This window comes from Hyperolius riggenbachi, chromosome 4 (assembly GCF_040937935.1).
Source record: "Hyperolius riggenbachi isolate aHypRig1 chromosome 4, aHypRig1.pri, whole genome shotgun sequence".
Taxonomy (NCBI): domain Eukaryota; kingdom Metazoa; phylum Chordata; class Amphibia; order Anura; family Hyperoliidae; genus Hyperolius; species Hyperolius riggenbachi.
In genome coordinates, this window is record NC_090649.1 from 104,588,035 (window position 1) to 104,610,142 (window position 22,108).

At 44.6% G+C, this 22,108-nt stretch overlaps 1 protein-coding gene and 1 long non-coding RNA gene across 5 annotated transcripts in view; one reads left to right on the plus strand and one right to left on the minus strand.

The window, feature by feature from the left end:
* SNTG2 (syntrophin gamma 2) overlaps nucleotides 1–22,108 on the minus strand; it is a 522,646-nt gene that overhangs the window by 314,169 nt on the left and 186,369 nt on the right. The window lies entirely within an intron of this gene.
* LOC137570435 (uncharacterized) overlaps nucleotides 1–22,108 on the plus strand; it is a 134,665-nt gene that overhangs the window by 77,547 nt on the left and 35,010 nt on the right. For all 4 annotated transcript variants that reach the window (XR_011031045.1, XR_011031044.1, XR_011031046.1 and 1 more), the window contains one exon: nucleotides 14,833–14,924. This is a non-coding gene — a long non-coding RNA (uncharacterized lncRNA). The remainder of the gene's footprint in view (nucleotides 1–14,832; nucleotides 14,925–22,108) is intronic.

Sequence of the window (22,108 nt, forward strand, 5' to 3'; positions counted from 1 at the left end):
ACATCTAGGTGCTTTTATAATAGGTTAAAACCACTTAACGACCGCCTAACGCCCATAGGCGTCGGCGGGTCGTTAGTGGTATAGCATGGAAACGGCCGCTCGATCGAGCGGCCTTTCCATGCTAGTTCACGGAGACTGTCTCCGTGAACAGTGTGCGAGCCGCCGATCGCGGCTCGCACGCATAATGTAAACATCCGGGGAAGAAATCCCCGCTGTTTACATCACACGGCGCTGCTGCGCAGCAGCGCCGTGACGTAGATCGGCGATCCCCGGCCTCTGATTGGCCGGGGATCGCCGGCATCTGATAGGCAGAAGCCTATCCTATCCGGCGCAGGACGGAACTCCGTCCTGCGCCGCTCACAGGGTAAGGGAGAGGGAGGGAAAGCCGGGGAGGGCGGAAAGCGCTGCGGAGGGGGGCTTTGAAGAGCCCCCCCCCCCCCGGAAAGTGCGGGCTGCCGGCGGCGATCAGACCCCCCCAGCAGGACATCCCCCTAGTGGGGAAAAAGGGGGGAAGTCTGATCGCCCTGGCTATTTCCTGATCGGTGCTGCGGGCTGGAGAGTCCACGCAGCACCGATCAGAAGAAAATCACGTGGTCCTTAAGTGGTTTACCTTGTTGCCGCATGGTCTCTTTAAACTGTAACTATTATTTGAAACTGCTATTAGCCATAATATTTATTCTTCCATGCCAGAAATGACTTCATCCAGCAATCAGCACCTGCTGCCATTAGAACTCTGTCACAAAGAAACAATTGATTTTTAAATCATGTTTGGTATTTAAGTAAGTGAAGCATATAAAATGTACAGCACAGGCCAGATCGATATATGGAAAGTGTTCCATTTTGCATGACTACACCCTTTAAGAGTCCATTTTGGATGGGACTTAAGTGAATTATGTGATTCTTGTTTTGGCTATAAATATAGCCTTGTATAACATTATGTTCTGGCCACATAGAGGGCCTTTGTTGCAATAAAGGTCATGAGTTTGTGAAGGAGTAATTAAAAGTCAGTTCCTAATGTACAATCCACAGGCAGCCTCGGTTTTACCAATATATTCCAGTGAGATAATGACTAAAAATAAATGTTCTCTCACAATAACCTCTCATAATACCTGGGCTAGTTAGATAAATATGGCCCTGCTTCAAGTAAAGGAAGGTTTAAAGGAAAACTCCAGGAGGTGTTAAAGAAAAACATCTGCCCAGTTATATCAATTAAATACTGTTTTCACATGCTTTGAAAATGCTGAAAATAGTAATTCCACTGCTGAAATCACTGTACAGTGCTAAACTGAGATAAGTGGACTGTTTTCATACTCTTGTTTTGTTTAAACTGAGAAACCCTTTCTCTCAGGCATCCTTCCTTGGTGTTCAACGATAACCCATTTGTCCTTGGAGCTGTATGGAAGTGATTCGTTTGTGCTTTTAAAACGTTGTAGGTAGGGAACACACTAGCTGCAATTGTTTGCGTTTTGCCATGGATGGTAAGAGGTCAAGTCAGCACCATCCAGTAGTAATAAAGCTCTTTTATTGATAAGCCTGATACAGGTTAATACAGTTTGAGAAAGGTCTGCGGACCGAAACAGCGTTGCTGTCGATGTAATGCTTGCTATATCCTTTTATCAATAAAAGAGCTTTATTACTACTGGATGGTGCTGGCTTGACTGCTGATACAAGACGTTGGAGTGTCGGAGTATGCAGAGACACTGCGGGTCCTAGCACATCCTCCTTTTTCCTTCCATGGGTGCTTGCTTCACACTGCTTTACTTATGGATGGTAAAAGGCACATGATTCCACAGGCTACTGAAGTCAATAGCCTCGCTCGGGAAACGCTCATTGTGACCATTTGTTCGCGTTTTGCATTTGTGATTTTCCTTGTGTTTTTAAATTGCACAGCTGTCTGCTTTTTCTCACACAATTTGCACATTCGCAATTACTGTACATGCCACCATAAATGAAAAATCGCAGAATGAATGAGGCAAAATGTTAGTGAAAAAACCCTCTGAGACCCAGGAATCACAGGGGAACATAGCCCTGCAAGGGTGTTCCTTACCTAAGAGTATTCCTACTTTAACATCTATGGACACTATGGTCATCCAAGTGTCATTTAAACAGTTTTGTGTCTGGATGCCGCATTGTTTCATTGTGTTCTTCCATATGTGCTGCTCTAGCATCCTTATCTTACTTTTCCAGTGTACTCTTCCTACGCACCAGGCACCCGTCTCTTGGTCCAACTTCCCCTAAAAAGGGGGCCAACTGTTAAATATGAGAGAGAGAGAAAGAGAGAGAGAGAGAGAGAGAGAGAGAGAGAGAGAGAGAGAACTAGTTTGGCATCAGAGTGGTGGAAACCTGGTGAGTAATACGGAAAAGCTCCATGCTGACCATCTTAGTCAGGAGGAAACATGGTCTCCCATCCCTGCCAATATTCATCCTTAAGCCTCCAATCTTTGTTACCCAATAGAAAATAAAAATGGTCATTGTACACTGGAGAGTGCAGCCAAAAGGTTGACTCCAGCCCATGATAGTAGTAAACTGAATGCGGATCCTAGTCTTGTAGGGACCTCTCCAAGTGCAGCTCCAACTATGAGGATTTCATCAAGGAACACTAGTGAAACAAATGAAGTGCTCTATGGGGAAGTGTGCTTTAGTGTTTTTTATCCTATTGGCGCCTCTGTTATCCTATTATCTATGGGGAAGTGATCTTCGAAAATGTGTATGTGCAAATTATTGCGGAATCTTTCTCATTGAAAAGGGTTTGTTTGTTTTCTTACCATAGAGAGCACCATTTGTTTCTTGCCAATCTCCGTCACCAACCACCATGGCTGCCTGGGCATGTCAATCTGTTGATCTACTCCATGATCTATGTTTATAGAAACTGTTGTCTGAGAGTGGACAAAATACATCTGTATTGAGTGTGGAGACCTCTAAATGACTTCTGTGAAAGCAACTAGTAAAATATACTATTGTATTAATTTCTATGATTAAGAAAGCCCTGTAATTACTTTGGTGTTGCACTCAGGAGCATAACAAAACCCCGCCGCCACCAGGGGGCCCACGGGCTAAGGGTTCCAGTGGCAAGGAGTAACAGCATTTTACATTACCTTTTTCGAGCGGCACAAAACATCCTCTTCACTTCTTTCTTCTCTGTGGCCGCTTTACAGTCTATCACCTTGGGGCTCTTGACGCATGTCATGTTGTAACGTTTGTGTAATTATTTCCGTGGTCAGCGCACAGGGCGTGCGCTGACACAACGGAAATCCTCCACAAGCGTGTAATTATATAGGACCCAACTATGGTGCTATGCACCTGTAGAGGGAGATTCCCACCGGCAGATGGAGCTGTGGAGTACAGACGGCCACAGCCTCTGTGTAACGGAAAATCCGCAACGCCAGATGGATTGTGGAAATATGGTCGCATCCAGTCCGGCAAGCGGACCTTCCAATGCGGGATGCGGAAATTCGTCCGCATCCGCTGCGCAAACCCGTCCGCGCACTCTGCTTCAAACTCACTAGCATTCTGCTCACCAGGGCTCTGCCATCTTGCCTCTAGGGGGCGTGCGCGCACGACAGACATGCCTTTATACTCTTAGAAAGCGTGTCAGATGACCTGGAGGTCAGCTGACATTTTAGCCTGCTCTGATTGGTTGCTGTCTGGGGTGGAGACTTCTCTCCCAGGCAGTATAAAGGAAGTGCTTTTCAGTCACACTTCGTCTGTATTTGCGATACCCTGTGTCAGCACTCAGACCTAGTCAGCCTTGTCTCTGATATTGTGTTATATATTGGTTTATCGCCAATATATACACATATTGTACTGTTTGATTTATCGTGTATGATTCTGTGCCTGTCTTGACTACTCTTCTGCTTCCTGTTTCTGTACTTCGCCAGCCCGTACCGTTATCGACTATTGGCTTGGTTTCCGACTATTCTATTGTCTCACGTTTCTGTACTGCTGCCGCCTGATCTGTTGCCGAACCTCATTTTGTCTGACCTTTCTCCCTTCAGTGGAACGCCTCCCACACAAGTGTCTGAGGCTTCCGTATTTACTAAACTGGATCTGAGAGGGACCTATAACTTAATTCGTATCAGGGAAGAAGACAAATGGAAGACGGCATTCAACAAGCCCAAGGGGCATTACGAATACTTGGTCATACCCTTTGGGTTGTGTAACGCTCCTGCGGTTTTTCAGGAGTTTGTGAACGAGATCTTTAGGGAGGTACTGGGTCATTTCGTGATTGTGTATTTAGATGACATTTTGATATTTCTTAAAAATCTCACTGATCATCGCCAACATGTCAAGTATGTGTTTCAAAAACTCAGGCAGAATCAATTATTCTCAAAATTTGAAAAATGTGTTTTTGAGACGAAAGAGATATCCTTTCTGGGATATATTATCTCCACGACAGGCTTATCCATGGATCCCAGGAAGGTCTCTGCTTTGAGGGATTGGCCACAACCCTTTGGGCTTAAAGCACTGCAGCGATTCCTGGGATTCGCAAATTATTATAGGAAATTCATCAAGGGTTTCTCGTCTGTGGTGACTCCACTTACCAATTTGACGAAAAAAGGGGCTGATGCCACTCATTGGTCAGAGGAAGCTTGTGCGGCTTTTTCTTTTTTGAAAAAAGCATTCTGTTTTGCCCCTATACTACGTCATTTGGATGTGGCTTACCCATTCATAGTAGAGGTAGATGCCTCGGAGGTTGGAGTTGGAGCAGTGTTGTCCCAGCGCTCAGGTCCTCAAGGTAAACTTCATCCCTGTGCCTTTTTCTCTAGACAATTCTCTCCAGCCCAGAGGAATTATCATGTGGGAAACAGGGAATTGTTGGCCATCAAACTTGCTTTTGAGGAGTGGCGCCACTGGTTGGAGGGGGCGGAGCATGTAATAACTGTATACACAGATCATAAAAATTTGCAGTATTTAGTGCATTGGAGAGGGTACGGTCTAGAGGAAAGGTCCTGGGTCAAAGCAGGTGATTTACATGCTGATAATCTTAGGAGACAGTTCCATGAGCTCCATCCTGACAGGCCAGGTGGGACGTGTCCAGAGTCCACGCCTAGAGGGAGGGGTACTGTAACGAAAAATCCGCAACGCCGGATGGATTGCGGAAATATGGTCGCATCCAGTCCGGCAAGCAGACCTTCCAACGCGGGATGCGAAAATTCGTCCGCATCCGCTGCGCAAACCCGTTCAAGCACTCTGCTCCAAACTCACCAGCATGCTGCTCACCAGGGCTCTGCCATCTTGCCTCTAGGGGGCGTGCGCGCACGACAGACACGCCTTTATACTCTTAGAAAGCTTGTCAGCTGACCTAGAGGTCAGCTGACATTTTAGCCTGCTCTGATTGGTTGCTGTCTGGGGTGGAGACTTCTCTCCCAGGCAGTATATAAGGAAGTGCTTTTCAGTCACACTTCGTCTGTGTTTGCGATACCCTGTGTCAGCACTCAGACTTAGTCAGCCTTGTCTCTGATATTGTGTTATATATTGGTTTATCGCCATTATATACACATATTATACTGTTTGATGTATCGTGTATGATTCTGCGCCTGTCTTGACTACTCTTCTGTTTCCTGATTCTGTACTTCGCCAGCCCGTACCGTTATTGACTATTGGCTTGGTTTCCGACTATTCTCTTGTTTCACGTTTCTGTACTGCTGCTGCCTGATCTGTTGCCGAACCTCATTTTGTCTGACCTTTCTCCCTTTAGTGGAACATCTCCCACTGTAGGGTTCTATTAGAGGCTTGCCTCTTCGAGATGACCGCCACTAGCAAACCCTTGCTGCTAGAGGCCGAGAATCCTCCACTTCGTCCTTTGGAGGATCTCACACACGGGGTTCCCATTAAAAGGTAACCACACCTCTGAGGAATTACAGTGTGGTGGATATTTCCACAGACTTGAATTTACGCTGTATATTATTATTGTTGTCTGCTGTTCCAGCTTGCTGGAGGTTGTATCTCTGTGCCCTATAGAGATACTCTATTGTACCAAGCACCCTCTTGCATACGATTGTATCGCGTCACGCTATACTTGCATTATTGGTGATTCTGCAGATCACCATATAATCAGGTATAGCATCTGTATTATTGGTGATACTGCAGATCACCAATAATCAGAATATCTGTGCTTGCTGACACCAATCGTTACACTCTGTACTGCCACAGATGCCAGATGGGAATTACACGAGTTGAAGCAATGCAGGGCAAGATAGCCCTTAAAGAGAGAGAGCACAGAGACAGACTGAACGCGTGTCCACCAATCCAGTCGCCACCCTAGGACGGTGAACACACACCAGCGGAAACAAAGCAAGAAAGCAATCGCAAGAGTGGCGATAGCCAAAAGTGACAAAAGACCGAGCAGGACAGAGCACGAGAGTAGCAAAGGCACAGCAAGCAAGAACAATAAGGAAAATAACAAACGCTAACTAAATTCGAACACCGCACTCATTCGCAACAGCGAACGCGTTTCTGCACGATCACTGCACGTTAGGCTCCCAGTGATAAGCGTGCCACCCTAACTGACCAATGACACATAAACACGAAATAGAGAACGCAAACGCTTGCTAATTGGTTAACTCACCGAGCCTACAGCAAGCGTTCGTACAAGACAAGACAGAGAGAAGGAGTAGCCAGCAGCAACCGCAGCTCTGGCCTACACTCCCAGACAGAGTTCAGAAGGAACCACCGCTGCTACCACTAGAGCGAATGCGATCCATACAGACAAACAGATGGGGCTACCAGTAGCAGCCGCTGCTCTGGTTAGCACCTGTGATGAAGCTAATGGCAGCTGCGGCGAGTGACACCGCCGCTGCAGCTGCCTCCATGTCGCCGCTCGTTCCTCCAGCGGAGGTGGTCTGGGGGACGTCGGCTGCGGCGAACAGTTCCGCCGCCGCAGCCGCCTTCGTGCCCTTGCCCGTCCTCTCGGCGTGTAGGATGCCGAGGACGGGCTTTCTCCTGCTCACAGGGTCGCTGTCTTGCGAGGGCGCGCACACAGACAGGACCTTTATTCTAGGAAGAGTGGCGTCAGCTGACCTGCTGGTCAACTGACATCAGAGGAGTCCCACGGCGCCCAGGATTGGCTGATCCAGGAGGGGCGTGCCAGTGGGTCTCCTCTGCTTCTTAAGCCTTCGGGCTTCAGTCAATAGTTGTCTGTTGTTGTGAATACTTGCGTGTTAGCGCTCAGACCTTAGGCTAGATCCCTGGTGTTGATGCTAATGATTTCACACCTAGTCCAGGATATTGCTACTTGCTATTGTTATTTGTTAGACTAGTTCCCGGGTGTTGATGCCAAGGACTTCACACCTAGACTAGGATATTGCTTACTGTATTGATCTCCTGTGTATGACTCTTAGCTTTTACTCTGATTCTGATCCTGCTTTCTGATCCTGTACTTTTGCCTATCTGCCTACCTGTTGCTGAACCTCTGCCTGATTACCGATTACTCTCTTGTCTCACGATTCTGTACCGATACTTACCTCTGGCGGTTGCCGAACCTTGCCTGCCTGACCATTCTACTCACCAGTGGGCCCTCGCCACTGGTGAGGTGCCAGCTATGCCAGCTCCTCTGGTGAAGCAGTTCTACTAGGCTGCAGTACAGTCTGAATCACCCGCCCCTCCGGTGTTCTCTTGCCTGCAGTACACTCTGAATCACCCGCTCCTCGGGAGATTCAGCCTCTTTCAGTATTGTTTCTCCAGCTTGCTGGAGCTTGTGCTTTAGTGCACGCTCAGTGTACTGATAGTACCTCACCAGCCCCTCTGGTGAGGTCTCATTCACTATTAAAGTTACGGTTGCACCTAATCACTACTCACTCAGCTCTGTGTCTGCTAGACATATTGAGCACCTGGGTGCTCCTATATTCTGAAATCTCCCCAAACAACCTCCCCTCCAGCCCTTAATGGAGTCACTTTAATTGTGAGGGCTTTTGAAGTATAGCAGGCATTGAATTGCCTACAAGGAGCTGCGCCACTCCCCCCAGTCTGTATGGAAGCCTCCTTCTTCTATCCACTCTTGTTAGAAAATGACAGGTACCCACAGTTTTGTTCTATGTCCCTGGACAAAAAAAATGCATGCAGGGGATGCACAATGCAAAAAAAGAGGTAGCTTATTGATGTGATTACAGCTCTTGGCCAGGAGATACAATTACATCAATGGGGTCTCATGAAAAAATTGCAGGATCCTGCGGTTCTGTGCCACAGGGGGGTAGAAAAGAAAGGCCTCCATATAGGAGGGGGGCTATGGGACCCCCCCCCCCCCCCCCAAAGCCCACACAATTAATGAATATGCCTTAGGGGAAGGTTTGATTAAGAATTTTTCCAAATTTAGTGCCAAGTTCACTTTAAATGCATCTATCCCGCTCAAGTTATTTCAGAAGAGCAAGGCTTTTCAATCAGCCCATGCACACATGCCCATTTGCACCCATTCATCTCCAACAGCACAGTAATTAAAAACAAAGGTAACAAAGAATAGCTTTCTAGCGATGCCCGTGAACAGATTTCAGATGCATGATCAGCCTTTCCATTTCATTATCATCTATAGAGTTCATCTGTTGTTTCCCAACAATACGCGCACTAAACAAATGGAGGATGAAGGCATTCTACCCATTGACTTTGCCTGCTCATTCCTTTCAATGTACGTCTGTTTTAGGAAACGGCTGAACAGTTTATACAAAATGATGGAGCTGCAAGGTTACTTTGGCGGTAATAAGATACTCAGTTTTGTGTTGTAACATTATGGCGTCTGGGATTCCTGTCTCCTTTTGTTACCGTTTTCAAGGAAATAAAAAAAACAATTGCCCCGGATGAATACAGCCGAGCCGTGCTGCATGAGAGTAGAAGGATTTGAAATGGTCAGAAAAATTCTGAACAACAAACTACTAGAGATGTGCGTCTATTTATAGAAAGCGCAGCCTAAGGTTACACGAGGCAATGCAGAAGCATAAGCAGGCTTTAAACTCTTTAAACTTAATAATACAACATTAGAATATTATAGAATATTAGAGCAGCATATCCTTTGGTAATGTTTCTCATAAATGTTTCTCAATTATGCCTGTTTATTGTAAAAATTGTTCTCCATCTCCGTACCAGTAGGGCTCAGTATCCTATCTGCATTTATAATGTATTTATACATAGCGTGTATCTCATCTGTACTAAAGTGTTTATTATATTTATGGGATTTATTTTTATACTGTAGATCAAAGAGTGTCAATACTTATTGTACTTTCTTACAGCCTTGGAGAATAAATGAATTAAAGGATAACTGTACTTTTTTTGTAGAATGTACTTGTGCAGAAAAATTCAATTTAACTCTGCAATGATGATTACACAGTTTTTATGCAGTGAAAGCAGAGCTAGGATGGATGGCTCATACCAGTCTTGACGATGGATTTCAAAGATTTGCTTTGTTAAGAGGTTACCTACGCTGTCTCTCTTCACCCATAGGGAGTCTAGATGGTCTGTTTTAGGAGATAAGGATCAGAAAACGCTGTGCGTGCTCTCTGAGATCAGCCAATCTGCATAATAACAGCCCTTCCACCATCAGGATCAGATTTGTTAATAGACTCTATGACGTTTCAATTAGGCTGGAGTTCTATAAAAGTGAAAAGTATAATTATATATTCAGGTAGTTCCCGGTTAACAAACGAGATAGGTAGGTTCGTTCTTAACCCCTATCTTTTCTTAAGTCGGAACACTGTGCCATCTCTGTCCCCTGTACCTCCTCTGTGCCCCCATGTGCCTCCAGTGTCTCCCTCTGTGTCACATCTACCCTCTGTACCTGCTTACACAAGTGTAAAAGCCATTTTTTCTTTGAATTTTTTAAAACTGATTTTCTCAAAAACTCAAAAATCTCAAAAAGTCCAATTTAAAAAAAAATGTTGACTTGTTCCCATGGAAACACAGAATCCATGCTGTTTGTATCGGTGGGTGGTTCATAAGTCGGGCATTCACAAGTCGGGTACTACCTGTATATATATATATATATATATATATATAAATCACAGCCGCGCTGCTGACACGCAGTGTGTCACAGTGGGCTGTGTTTACCTCTGTACTGTCAGTCTGCGTGCTCCCCCGCCTCCTGCTAGCTCCGGTCCCCGCCTGCATCCCTTCCCTCCCCGCTGATTGGAGAGAAGGGATGCGGGCAGGGACCGGAGCTATGCAGGAGGCGGGGGAGCACGCAGACTGACAGTACAGATGTAAACACAGCCCACACAGCGTGGCTGTGATTTATGAGGGATAGCAGAGTACAGGGGGAATTTAGGTGGGATCTGGATAGCACAGAGGCTGGGCAATATAAGCAGACTCACCCTCTGTATGTGGATAGCATTGTCAGAACCCCACCTCGGGTTCTCTTTAAGGGCTCTGCCTTTGACATGGGAGACCAGGGTTTGAATCCTGGCTAGGGTCAGTACCTATTCAGTAAGGAGTTCAAGGCAAGACTCCCTAACACTGTAGGGTGGCCTCTTGACTTGAGCAAGTCCCAGTGGCTGCAGCTCTTGAGCGCTTTGAGTCCAACAGGAGAAAAGCACTATACAAATGTTCGGATTATTATTATTATAAACGCCTTCAGAAAATCTAAAAACCGTAGCACCTTAATATGAAATCACTGAGTTTTTGAGTCGTAGACCCGTATGCAATTCCCTTTTGTGTTTTCTCTTAGGTGATATTTTCAAACTCATCAAAACCAGCAAGCAAGAAAATACTCAAAATAATTTTGGTAGTACTTTTTCACCTGCTTTTAGGTACTTTTTCAATTGTAAAATGCTTATAAGTTACTTTAAAGAGAATATGAAAATTATCTCCAAGGAGATAACTCAGGGGGGAAGTTAATTGCATTTGGGCCATAGTGAGAGTTTCCTTCTCATCCTCTAGAAGTAAAAGCAAACCTGAATACAAAAATTAAAAACAGCACCCCAACACACACCAAACTATGTAAGCTATGTAAGGTGTCAGCAGTAAAGAGAACTTCCTTTATTCTTATTTTTCTATATTTTATATTTTTATCACAGCTTTGGAAACATCTGAATGGCCTTACATAGTCAGCCTTTTACCAGTAATGCACTGAGTGGCCCCAGCATGAGTCATGTTGCCCAGCAGTGGGTCAGTATGGTCATGTGGGGGTCGGGGTGCATATGTAGGATATGTATATATGTCTTGAAATCTTACATTTTTACAATCTGCAGGACAGCTTAGCAATTGGCACAGTTCAGATGGAAATAAATATGGCCTCCTCCATATCCTGGTACAGTCATACTGGATTGCTTCATACAGTGCACAGACTGGACTGTCCTACACTGTAAACATGCTGGTCTGTCTCACACTGCACACATAGGGTTTGATTCACTAAGACAAATAGCATGCCTTATCAAAGTTAACATGCCTTATCAGAGTAGCATAGTGAACTTATTCCTGTTAATTGGCAATGACGAGAGCTCCACTCGTCCTGTCCTGAGCCCCTGCAGGTTCGTATTGCTCGCTATGCTACTCTGATCAGGGGCAAACGCAGGATTTTTAAGGTGGGGGTTCCTGAAAGGTCCAGAAGCACGTATGTCCCGAGTGCTTCCGAATACAGGTGGCTCCATACTGCCCATGCACAAAAGTGCGCTGGCGTATTACGGAGCTGCCTATCTTTGGAAGTACTCAAGGACACTAGTGTTTCTGAGGGCTTCTGGTAGCAGCAAATGTGAACGGGGTACAGCGCTGGAACAACTCCCCAAGAGAGGAACAGGAGATAGACTTAGTTTGGACAATTCAGTGGAATATGCTACATAGTGTCACATAGAGCAAGCGATACCCATATGATGCAGGGATATATGCATCTGCGGAAGATGTCGGCGCTACATAAATACTAAATAATAATATTTTGCCTCACCAGGATTGCACTTTTATTTAGCTTTCCTGTAAGACAAGAACACACAGTCAGCTCTAGGGGAAGAGGGAAACAAAGGTGAATGAGGGAGGGCTGGTGCACACCAAGAGTGCTTCTGAGCGTTTTTCAAATCAACAGTGATTTGAAAAGCGCTTGGCTAATGTTACCCTATGTGGGTGTTCCCACAGCAGCGTTGTGATTTTTTCAAAATCTCAGGTATACTGCATGTAGCATGTTTTTGAGCAATTCATTCAAAAATCGCTCTGAAAATCACTTCACAAAATCACACTCACAAATTGCTAGCGATTGCTATTGTCATTTTGGCGTTGCACTAGCCCAGAGAGAGGAGTGGAGAAATTGAGAATAGCCTGAGATGGAGCAGAGAACGTATCTGTATTGAAGTCCCACATCACACAGGCTACTTGCCTGTAATCGGACTCCTGTCCCTGTCAGTCTCTCACACAAGTCAGAAAGAAGCCCTCCTGGAGTCTAGGGACTGTCAAAAACTTTTCAGCTTGTTATGCACACCTTATGCACACATGCAGTCATTATAACAATGGGCAGAAACCAGACAGATGTTTGCCCACAGACCCTGAGTCCAGGCAAGCTCTGCATCATGCTGTGCATATTTACCAGCTTGCCTGCACTCTAATTTCATCATGTCTGACACTTCTGTGCTGTGGAGAGTCCAGGACTCCATAATCAACATTCTCTCTGCAGGCTGCATCTTCTTGTGAGGGTTGTGAGGGAAGCTCGGCTGCCTCTCTCATTCTATTAGCTGGAGGGAGGCACCAGAAGTAAGAAGGGAGGGAGAATGAGGCTGTTTATATTATGCGGGCTTCCCTGGCTGAATACACAGCTCAGTGCAGGGGGGAGGTTCCAGACACCCGGAATAGCCCCCTGAGTTCGCCAGTGCTGATAAAGCGTGTTAACTTTGATAAGACTTGCTAACTTTGATAAGACATGCTAACTTTTATAAGACATGCTATTTGTCTTAGTGAATCAAACCCATACTGTCTTACAGTGTACACTAACACTGGAGTATCTCACTGTGCACAAATGTTAAAATACTTGAAATCTATACTGTACACATTCTGGGCTGTCCTACACTGTACACTCACTGACCTTTCTCACACTGCATACACACTATGCTATCTTACAGTGTACACTCAGATTGGGCTGTCTCATATTGTGCGCACACTGGCCTGTCTCACACTGTCCACACACACTGAGCTGTCTTCCACTGCTCATACAGTGTACTGATTCAAACTGGACTGCCTTACGCTACCTATACACTCATTTGACTACTTCATACTGTGCATCCACATAAAATGGACCATCTCACAGCCAGAATAGGCTAATGTTATAGGGGTGTGTTGAGGTTTTGCATCAGGGAGGTTTTAAGCTTGGTGTGTGTGTGTGTGTGTGTGCATAGCGGGAAGCCATGGCACCTGCAATTTTGTCAGGTGCCTCCCTCTTCCCAGATTTCCCTTCATTGCTGCAAATCACAGCTTTAATGTGTGTGTGTGAGTGTGTATGTGTGTGTGTGTGTGTGTGTGTGTGTGTGTGTGTGTGTGTGTGTGTGTGTGTGTGTGTGTGTGTGTGTGTGTGTGTGTGTGTGTGTGTTACAGGGGATTTAGCATTAGGGACAACAAGTGAAACACTAACAATAACATGTTGCAAAATTAGAACAACAGGCTTCCAGTAACTACTTTACCAATTTACTACTCATGGAGGTTTACCCTCGCTGAATCCGACCATATGTACAACCCCACAGCATCAGTCAGCAATACTGCTATGTCCGACTCCATGTTTTAGGGGATGCATCAGAAAGAGACTTTCTGCTGACAGTTAAGAAAATCACAAGTGGTTGTGTTTGGTGTGTAACATTTATGGTCTGCATTAGTGTTGATCGAACAGTGCTCGCAAGGTGCTAAGCCACTCTGTTAGGTCTCCTCCCCTCTCTTATTGGCGCCTTTGCAGACAGCCAATAAGCTGCGACGATGCTTTTTCCACAGCTATGGTCACACAGCCTAGCTGGCTGTGACCATACCTGTGATTGGCCGAGCGGGTCACGTGTTCAGGTATATAAATACCCGAACGCGCGGCTGTCTCTGCCATTCGCATTGGGGTTTAGCTTGGGGTAGGTAGGGGGACAGATCTAGCGGTTAGGTGCCAGCACAGCCAGCCAGGCCAGCCACAGTGCCCCAGCCTCACCACCACTGCCAGCAGCAGCCACAGAGCCCCAGCCTCACCCACTGCCAGCAGGGACTGCCAGCAGCCACTGTGCCCCAGCCTCACCACTGACAGCAGCCACAGTGCCCATAAAAAACACAGTTTATTGCATTTTGCTTATTGTTGGAAAAAAAACAGTACTGTCAGTGCCAGCTGGGAACAGTTGTACCCATAAATATAATTGGCTCACTGCTCTGCAAACATGAGTCCCTGCTTTTATTCTGAGCCTAAGATCTATGTGTAATATCTCTATGTTTTTCAGGCCTGCAAAGCAGGCATGCTCGGGTCCCCATTGACTTTCATTAGGCTCGGTGTTCGGCCGAATATCCCGAACATCTGGACCATGTTCGGTCGAGCCGACCCGAGCCTGAATACTTGGATGTTCGATCAACACTAGTCTGCATCTTTACAGTTAGTCAGTGGGTCAGGTCTGACTCACTACACATTTTACTCTTCTTCTTTTTCTAGCTACCAACTTACCATCTTATCTCTTCAACTGCTAAATGCTAATAGGTGAGGCAGAGCATTTTTTATTATTCTCCCACTAATAACTAGTCCAAAGAGCTGTACATTTACTGCAACATTAGAAAAATTCAATAAAATATAAAAAAGTAGTGTAAGATAAGACTTACATTAAAAACAGCTGTCAGGTAAATAACACAATAACAGCTCAAAAATACACTCTGTACTCTCTTAAAATATAAAATGATGTCTGTTTAATTTGCGTTTCTATTTATTTTCAGTTTTATGCAGCTACTCTTCACATTAACCAATTCAAATGTTCCCAGCAGAGCTACTGCAACAGATTGTAAGAAGACGAAAACCAAATTACCAGGTACATTCCCTGAGGACCTATTTATTAAAATTGAAACAGTAAATAATAGACTTTCCAAAGTATTCATCAAGCTTTCAACAGACTTTCCAACGTATTCTGAATTTGCAATGTTCTATTCCTTCAGTAAGTGGAAAACATAGCTGTCCTTATCTGTGAACTCATTCTTTCTTGCATGGTAATTGCTAAGAGATTCCAGCATAAGGCTAAAGAGGCAACAGGCTGCAATGGCACACAAATGGCATTGATTAGTACTGCGACAGGCAATGGTAGAAACAGCCAAATGATTGATATCAGGAAAATGGAGGTATACTCAGAAATGCCATTTTCCAATTCCGTAGAAATTCGGATTGCCGAAAATGCCGATTATCAATTCCGTAATCTGATTTTTGTCATATTGTTAATAAAGTTAGTTAAAGTAAACCGATAAAAATGTTAAAAAAGTTATACCTGGGGCTTCCTCCAGCCTGTTCAGGCTAATCAGTCCATCACTGTCCTCCTCCGCCACCTGGATCTTCTTCTATGGGTCCCAGTAATTTGACCTGTCAGGGCGTAGTGCACATGTGTGGCCCAGGAAGTGTGCACAGCGACTGTGTCAACAGGCCCCACCTGGCTGTATTACTGGACCCATAGCGGAAGATCCAGGCTGTGGAGAAGAATGGCGAGGGACCAATTAGCCTGAAGGAGACTGGAGGAAGCCCCAGGTATGTATAACTTTTTTAATTATATCATCTCAGGTACACTTGAGATCAGAGCTGAACTCAGATCTTCCTCTCTGCTCTAAAATGTAAGCAACAGCATACTAACCTTTAAAGAAAAATATTTCTATGCTACAGCTGATACACACAATGAATCTGGAGTGTGTCTACTTCTTGCTTTCATGGAAGCAGGCATATTGTTAACATCCTGTGTACCAATTAGCTACTCTGCTGGGGCAGCCAGCTGACACAGCTACAAGACATATGCAGTTTTAGGTGTTGTAGTTTTAGAAGGTTTTAGTTTTAGAAGCTTGCAACGAGCACATTGTATTAGTCAAGTCAGTGCATACCTTTCACTTTATCCCCCCCCCCCCCCCCCCCGCCGATATGGACAAAACAGGTAGGGGCAGGAGCAGACCCAGAGGCAGGCCACCCAGCAGGTCTGTTCGAGGTCATGCTGATGTGATTTCGTGCGGCCCTGGCCCAAAGTACAGTGCTCATAAGAAGGCACGTCCCATCAACTCCCAAGATTGTCAAGACGTGGTTGACTATTTAACACAGAACACCTCATCTTCTGCAGCCACCAGCGCTACTACAAGCACCACATCCGCTGCATTTGACACTTCGCAGGAGTTATTTAGTGGGGAAATCACTGATGCACAGCCATTCTTGTTACAACAAGATGAAGGTGCTAAGCAAGCTACACCACCTCATATGTTAGGCGACACTATGGATGTAACATGTGAGGAGGAGGATGATGAAGTACCTGCTGTTGGTGCAGTTTATGAGGTGTCTGAGGCAAGCGAAGCTGGGGAGGATGATTATGATGATATGGATGCTACGTGGGTTCCCAATAGAAGAGATGAACAGGGGGACAGTTCAGAGGGGGAGTCAGAGAGAAGTAGGAGGAGATGAGTTGCTGAAAGAATCAGGGGAGCTCGTCATCAGTAACAGCGGGTGGCAGTGTCCGGCTCCATGTATCGCAACCTATCGACAGCCAGCCAACATGCCCTTCAACGTCAGCTGCTGAGGCCACCATAGTGCCCACACCCTAGGGGGGCTCAGCGGTTTAGAAATGTTTTAATGTGTCTGCCATAGATCAGAGCAATGCCTTCTGTGGCCGCAATAGCAGCATAGGGGGCGATCTACAGGCTGGGAACGCGAGCAATCACTCACATTCCCATGCCTGTCGGCCGGTGATGGCCGAACCGGAAGTATTCACCGGCGGGTCATGGACCATCGGAGCGGAGCTGCGAGGGCACCGATCGGCTGCAGGGGGCTGAGGGAAGCCCCAGGTGAGTTCGTCTCATTTTTTTTGCCTGGCTTTAGGTTCACTTTAAGGAAGTGAACTTTAAAAGGACACTGAAGGGGGGGTCGGGGGAAAATGATTTGAAGTTACCCAGGGCTTCTAATGGTCCCCCACAGACATCCTGTGCCCGCGCAGCCACTCCTCAATGCTCCGGCCCGCCTCTGGTTCACTTCTGGAATTTCAGACTTTAAAGTCTGAAAACCACTGCGCCTGCATTGCCGTGTCCTCACTCCTGCTGATGGCACCAGGAGAGTACTGCGCAGGCCCAGTATGGTCTGTGCCTGCGCCGTGCACTCCTGGTGACATCAGAGGAAGCGAGGACACGGCAACACAGGCGCAGTGGTTTTCAGACTTTAAAGTCTGAAATTCCAGAAGTGACTCGGAGGTGGGGCCAGAGCATCGGTGAGTGGCACAGGATGCCTTCATGGGAACCATTAGAAGCCCCGGATAACTTCAACTCATTTTCCCCCGATCCCCCTACAGTATCCCTTTAAGCTGTTAACAAGGTGGCATAGAACGCTTGATAGATTGGCTTCAATATATCCGAGTGTAAGTGATAGATGTTGCAGAGGTTGTGGGGCAAAAGGCACATTATTGCATTTAGTATGGGAGTGTCCTATAATTTTGAGTTTGGGGAAAAAGTTTTGAATGCATTAATAAGATTATTGATTCTTGTGTTAATTGGGATCCATCTACAGTGTTATTGCATGATACGTTGAATTTTATTAATAGTTATAATAGATTGTTGGTTCCCCAATTATTAATAGCCGATTAAAGCTTGATTCCAGTTAAGTGGAAATGTCAGGATCCTCCAACCCTTAAAGGGACTCCGAGCAGTGCAAAAACTATGGAAAGATGCATATCATTTTAAAGCTCTCTGTCTCCTCTTTCCAATGATGTATAAACCACCGCCCTACGCCTTTTAGTTTTCGCTATTTTCGCGATTGAAATTGCCGCGGCCGCGATTTCAATCGCAAAAATAGAGAAAACTAAAAGGCGTAGGGCGGCGGTTTATATATCATTGGAAAGAGGAGAAAAAGAGCTTTAAAATGATATCCATCTTTCCATAGTTACTTGTATTATACAGGACGACACTTTCCCCAGTGTCAGCAGCTCCATTCAGCAGAATGGAGCTGCTGACTTTAGGAAAAAGTCGCCCTGTGTAATACAATGTAACTATGGAAAGGTGGATATCATTTTAAAGCTCTCTTTCTCCTCTTTCTGGCGACACCTAAATCGTCGCCCTACACCTTTTAGTTTTCTCTATTTTTGCGATTGAACTCGCGGCCATGGCAATTTCAATCGCGAAAATAGCGAAAACGAAAAGGCTTAGGGCGGCGGTTTATATATCATTGGAAAGAGGAGAAAGAGAGCTTTAAAATGATATGCATCTTCCCATAGTTTCTACACTGCTCGGAGTCCCTTTAAGCCCCATCTACACGGAGCGAGGTTTCCACTATGTGCCTTATCAATCGAGCCGCTGATGCGGCTCGATTGATAAGATCCGACAGGTCGGATCTCGCCACCGCCGATTCCCTGCTCGTTCCCCATGAGGGGACAATGGCAGGGAATCGAGCGGAAGATAAGCGGCGCTGGCGGGGATGAGCGGGGGATCGAATCCGACGCACGCGCGGGCGAGCCGGGACACGCGGGGATGCGGAAGAGGCGATCCGGCAGGTTAATCAACCTCTTAAGAGATTGTGTTGGTAAAGTCAATGTTTTGAAGGAGGTGGAAAATCAGATTGCTCTTCAGCAGGATAAATTGGGTTTTTTTATAAGTGGAATAGATGGTTTGAGTTTCAAAACTCATCTGAGTATGGAATTATAATGAGGATGTAGGGGAGGAGTTGTTGGGGAAAATATGGAATTGTTATTTCAGTTAGGAGGAATAGTGTTAGTAGTGGGGAAGGATGATTTTTCTTGTTGGATTTTTGTTATTATATGAGATTCTTAATGTATAGGATTGTGGGGGGAGGATAGAATGGGAAGGTTTTTTTTTTTGTTTGTTTGTTTGTTTGTTTGTTTGTTTTTTATCTGAGTTTGGATTTGAAAAATGTAAAAGAAAATGGGGAAAGAGTGCTGTATTCTATTTTCGATTATTGTATTGCATTTCTTTTTTCCTCCTCTTCAATAAATTGTATAGAAAAAAATGAATATGTAACTGTACTTGGTGTATTTATGTAATTAATAAACTGAAATAATTGAGTGTTTGCAGCAAAATAAAGTGTGGTAAGTAAGTTGTAAGTAGCACTGTGGTGTTTAGTGGTAATTGTAATGCTAAACAGCAAATGATGATCACATGAGATATTGATAGATGTACAGAGATGGAAAATGGTGATAAATGTCACAGTGGAAAATGTAGTTCTATGAAAATGTCAAACGATTAGAAATTAATTATTGAGTTAAAAGTTGACATGCAGGAAAGGTTTTCTACCCAACAAACTTTTCCAACATATACAATTTTATCTTTGTCCTCGAAATGACTGCAATCTCAAACATGTGTGTTAAATCTAAAAATGTCTTCAAAACTTTCAATCAACCAAAAATTTGGATCAGATTGGTTGAATTGAATCAAAATAAAAAAAATGTAACGTGTGTGGCCACCTTAGCAGTTTATAGAAAATCCCTTATCCACCAAGAACAAGTACGAAAAGCAGAACGATGAGTAAAAATCGTATGTGTTCTCCATCTTGTTCCAGGTGAGTGATTGAGAACATGAACATGACTGTTTCTGGACATAAGCAACACAAGGAGCAAAATAGAGTTATTTTGTTTGAGATAAGTGCACTGCTTTTGAATCTCAGTTGGCAGAACTCATTGTGCTGTTATTATCTTGTAATGCTTTGATGTCTCTCTACTAGCGGAAAATATAGAAACTGAAAGCAAAAGTCCTCTATTATTGACTTGCACTGCCCTCTAGTGACAAGTGGCCATAAATACACTTCACACTATTTGGTAGCGAGCAAATGTAATAAATAAAAAAATTAGGTGCTAAAATAAACTGGCCTGGAGTACTTGCAAGCCTCTAAATAAATTGTCTGCTAAAGAGTTAAATAAAGACAAATGTTGCAATAAAATTAATGGAACTCTAATACATGTCACATTCAATCATGTGAGCGCATGCCTAGTTTTGCGTCATCCAGCGCACCCCAAGGAAGACAAACCTCGCGGTGCTTTGCTGCTGTAGCTGTCTCGTGTTTTCTTTTCACATCTATTTAGTTTAAATATTCAGCTGCAAATACATCCCGGTATTCCCAATATTATCTCCATTACTTCAGTAGAGAGATTGAAAACACAGGCAGTTTCATATAAATTATTCTTCCCACCTCAGAAAGGCCCGAGTTTTTATAATGCCATAATATATTTGCAAATTACTTTTGTGCCACAGTGCTATAGGAAGGCTCAGCTTAGATTACTGCCTTTTTATCTATTACCATGCTGAAATACCAATAATAAAAATGTCAAGATATGCCAGGCTATGCAGGTGCTTTTACATATTCTCTGTCAGTTACATCATTCCTCTAACAGACCATATATTATAGCACAAAAGCAGAACACTCCTAATCAGTCCATTCATGTAAAATGAGTGTATAGTATGGGAAACAGATTTTAGCAAGTGTTTATCTTGGACTATTCGTGTAACCTTTGCCTGGCAGCGGTTTTCTATACGAGTCTCACATTTTCACATGACTGCTCTGTTTCTGTGCTCATGTAACATGTACAATTTAGCAAGTGCCCTGTGTGGGATGTCTGTCAGTGCAGATGATCAGCTGAAACTGTCCACATCTAGATACACTATAAATTAGCTAAGGACTGATTTTTTAACCATTTCAGGCCGTGGGGATTTTTCACCTCCCATTCATTCGCTAATAACTTTATCACTACTTATCACAATTTATTGATCTATATCTTGTTTTTTCCGCCACTAATTAGGCTTTCTTTGGGTGGTACATTTTGCTAAGAATTATTTATTTCTAAATGCATTTTAGCAGGATTAATAAGAAAAAAATTGAAAAAATTCATTATTTCTCAGTTTTCGGCCATTATAGCTTTAAAATAATCCACGCTACCATAATTAAAACCTATGTATTTTATTTGCCCGTTTGTCTCGGTTATTATACCATTTAAATGTTGTCCCTATCACAATGTACATACATTTTTCTGCGGGGGAGAGTTCCATGTTCCCGTTCACTGATCCCAGGGCTACCAGGGGACACCACGGGGGCACGGGGGACACCACGGGGGCACGGGAGTGCAGTAGAGCAGCCGTCTGGACATGAGCTTCACGTCCGGGCGGCCGAAATGGTTAAAGGACCACTATTGCAAAAATGTGTTAAGCCTGGGACACTAAAAATCTCAAAACCCTATCACAATCGCTAGCGTTTTGTGTAAGCACTTTGCAGGCGATTGCAACTGTGATTTCAGGTGATTTGTAAAGAGCGTCAGTAGTGTCATAGAGTTTGCAATTAATGATTCTCAATTTGAGTGGTGGATTGAAATGCACTGTGCTTCTGGGTAGTTCCAACTCTTTAATTTCACATGCAAATCGCTTACATTTACGATTTATGCGTGCTTTGCAGTGGTGCTTGGATAATTTTTGTGATCACGGAATAGCCTTGATTTACTACCATTTTTCCCCTATTCGACCGCCGAATCTGAATTCGTGATCGATTCTGGATCACGGAAACCAGCGACGGAAATTCAGTGATTGAAAATATTCAGAATTTGGTTACGCCCGTGATCGCGGTTGAAATCCGAGATTATGTTGTGATTGGCGGGAATGGATAGAATTTACATCCCTGGGCCAATCAGAGGCCTCTAGCCAGGCCCTAGCAACCAATCATAGGAGGGGAGGCTCTGCCCTCCTCTCCTGCATATATAAAGTGGGGGGCATTTCCAGAGCTCTGTCCTTGCTAGACTCTGTGGCACTGAGAAGATCATCTCCAGGCCATATTGTACATCAGCAAGAGCGTTTTAAGTCCTTACATTGCCCTTATACTATATCTGATACTTGTATTCAACTAGCTATCAGTGAGCGATTACTTAAGTCAGCCCCACACTTGCTGTGACATCCATCCATGAACATCCACCCGCCAGGTGCCATTGGGACTCACCTTCACCTCTGTGATTGCTTAAAGTGTATTTCCCTGTTTAAAACCACGTATTACCAATTAACAGTT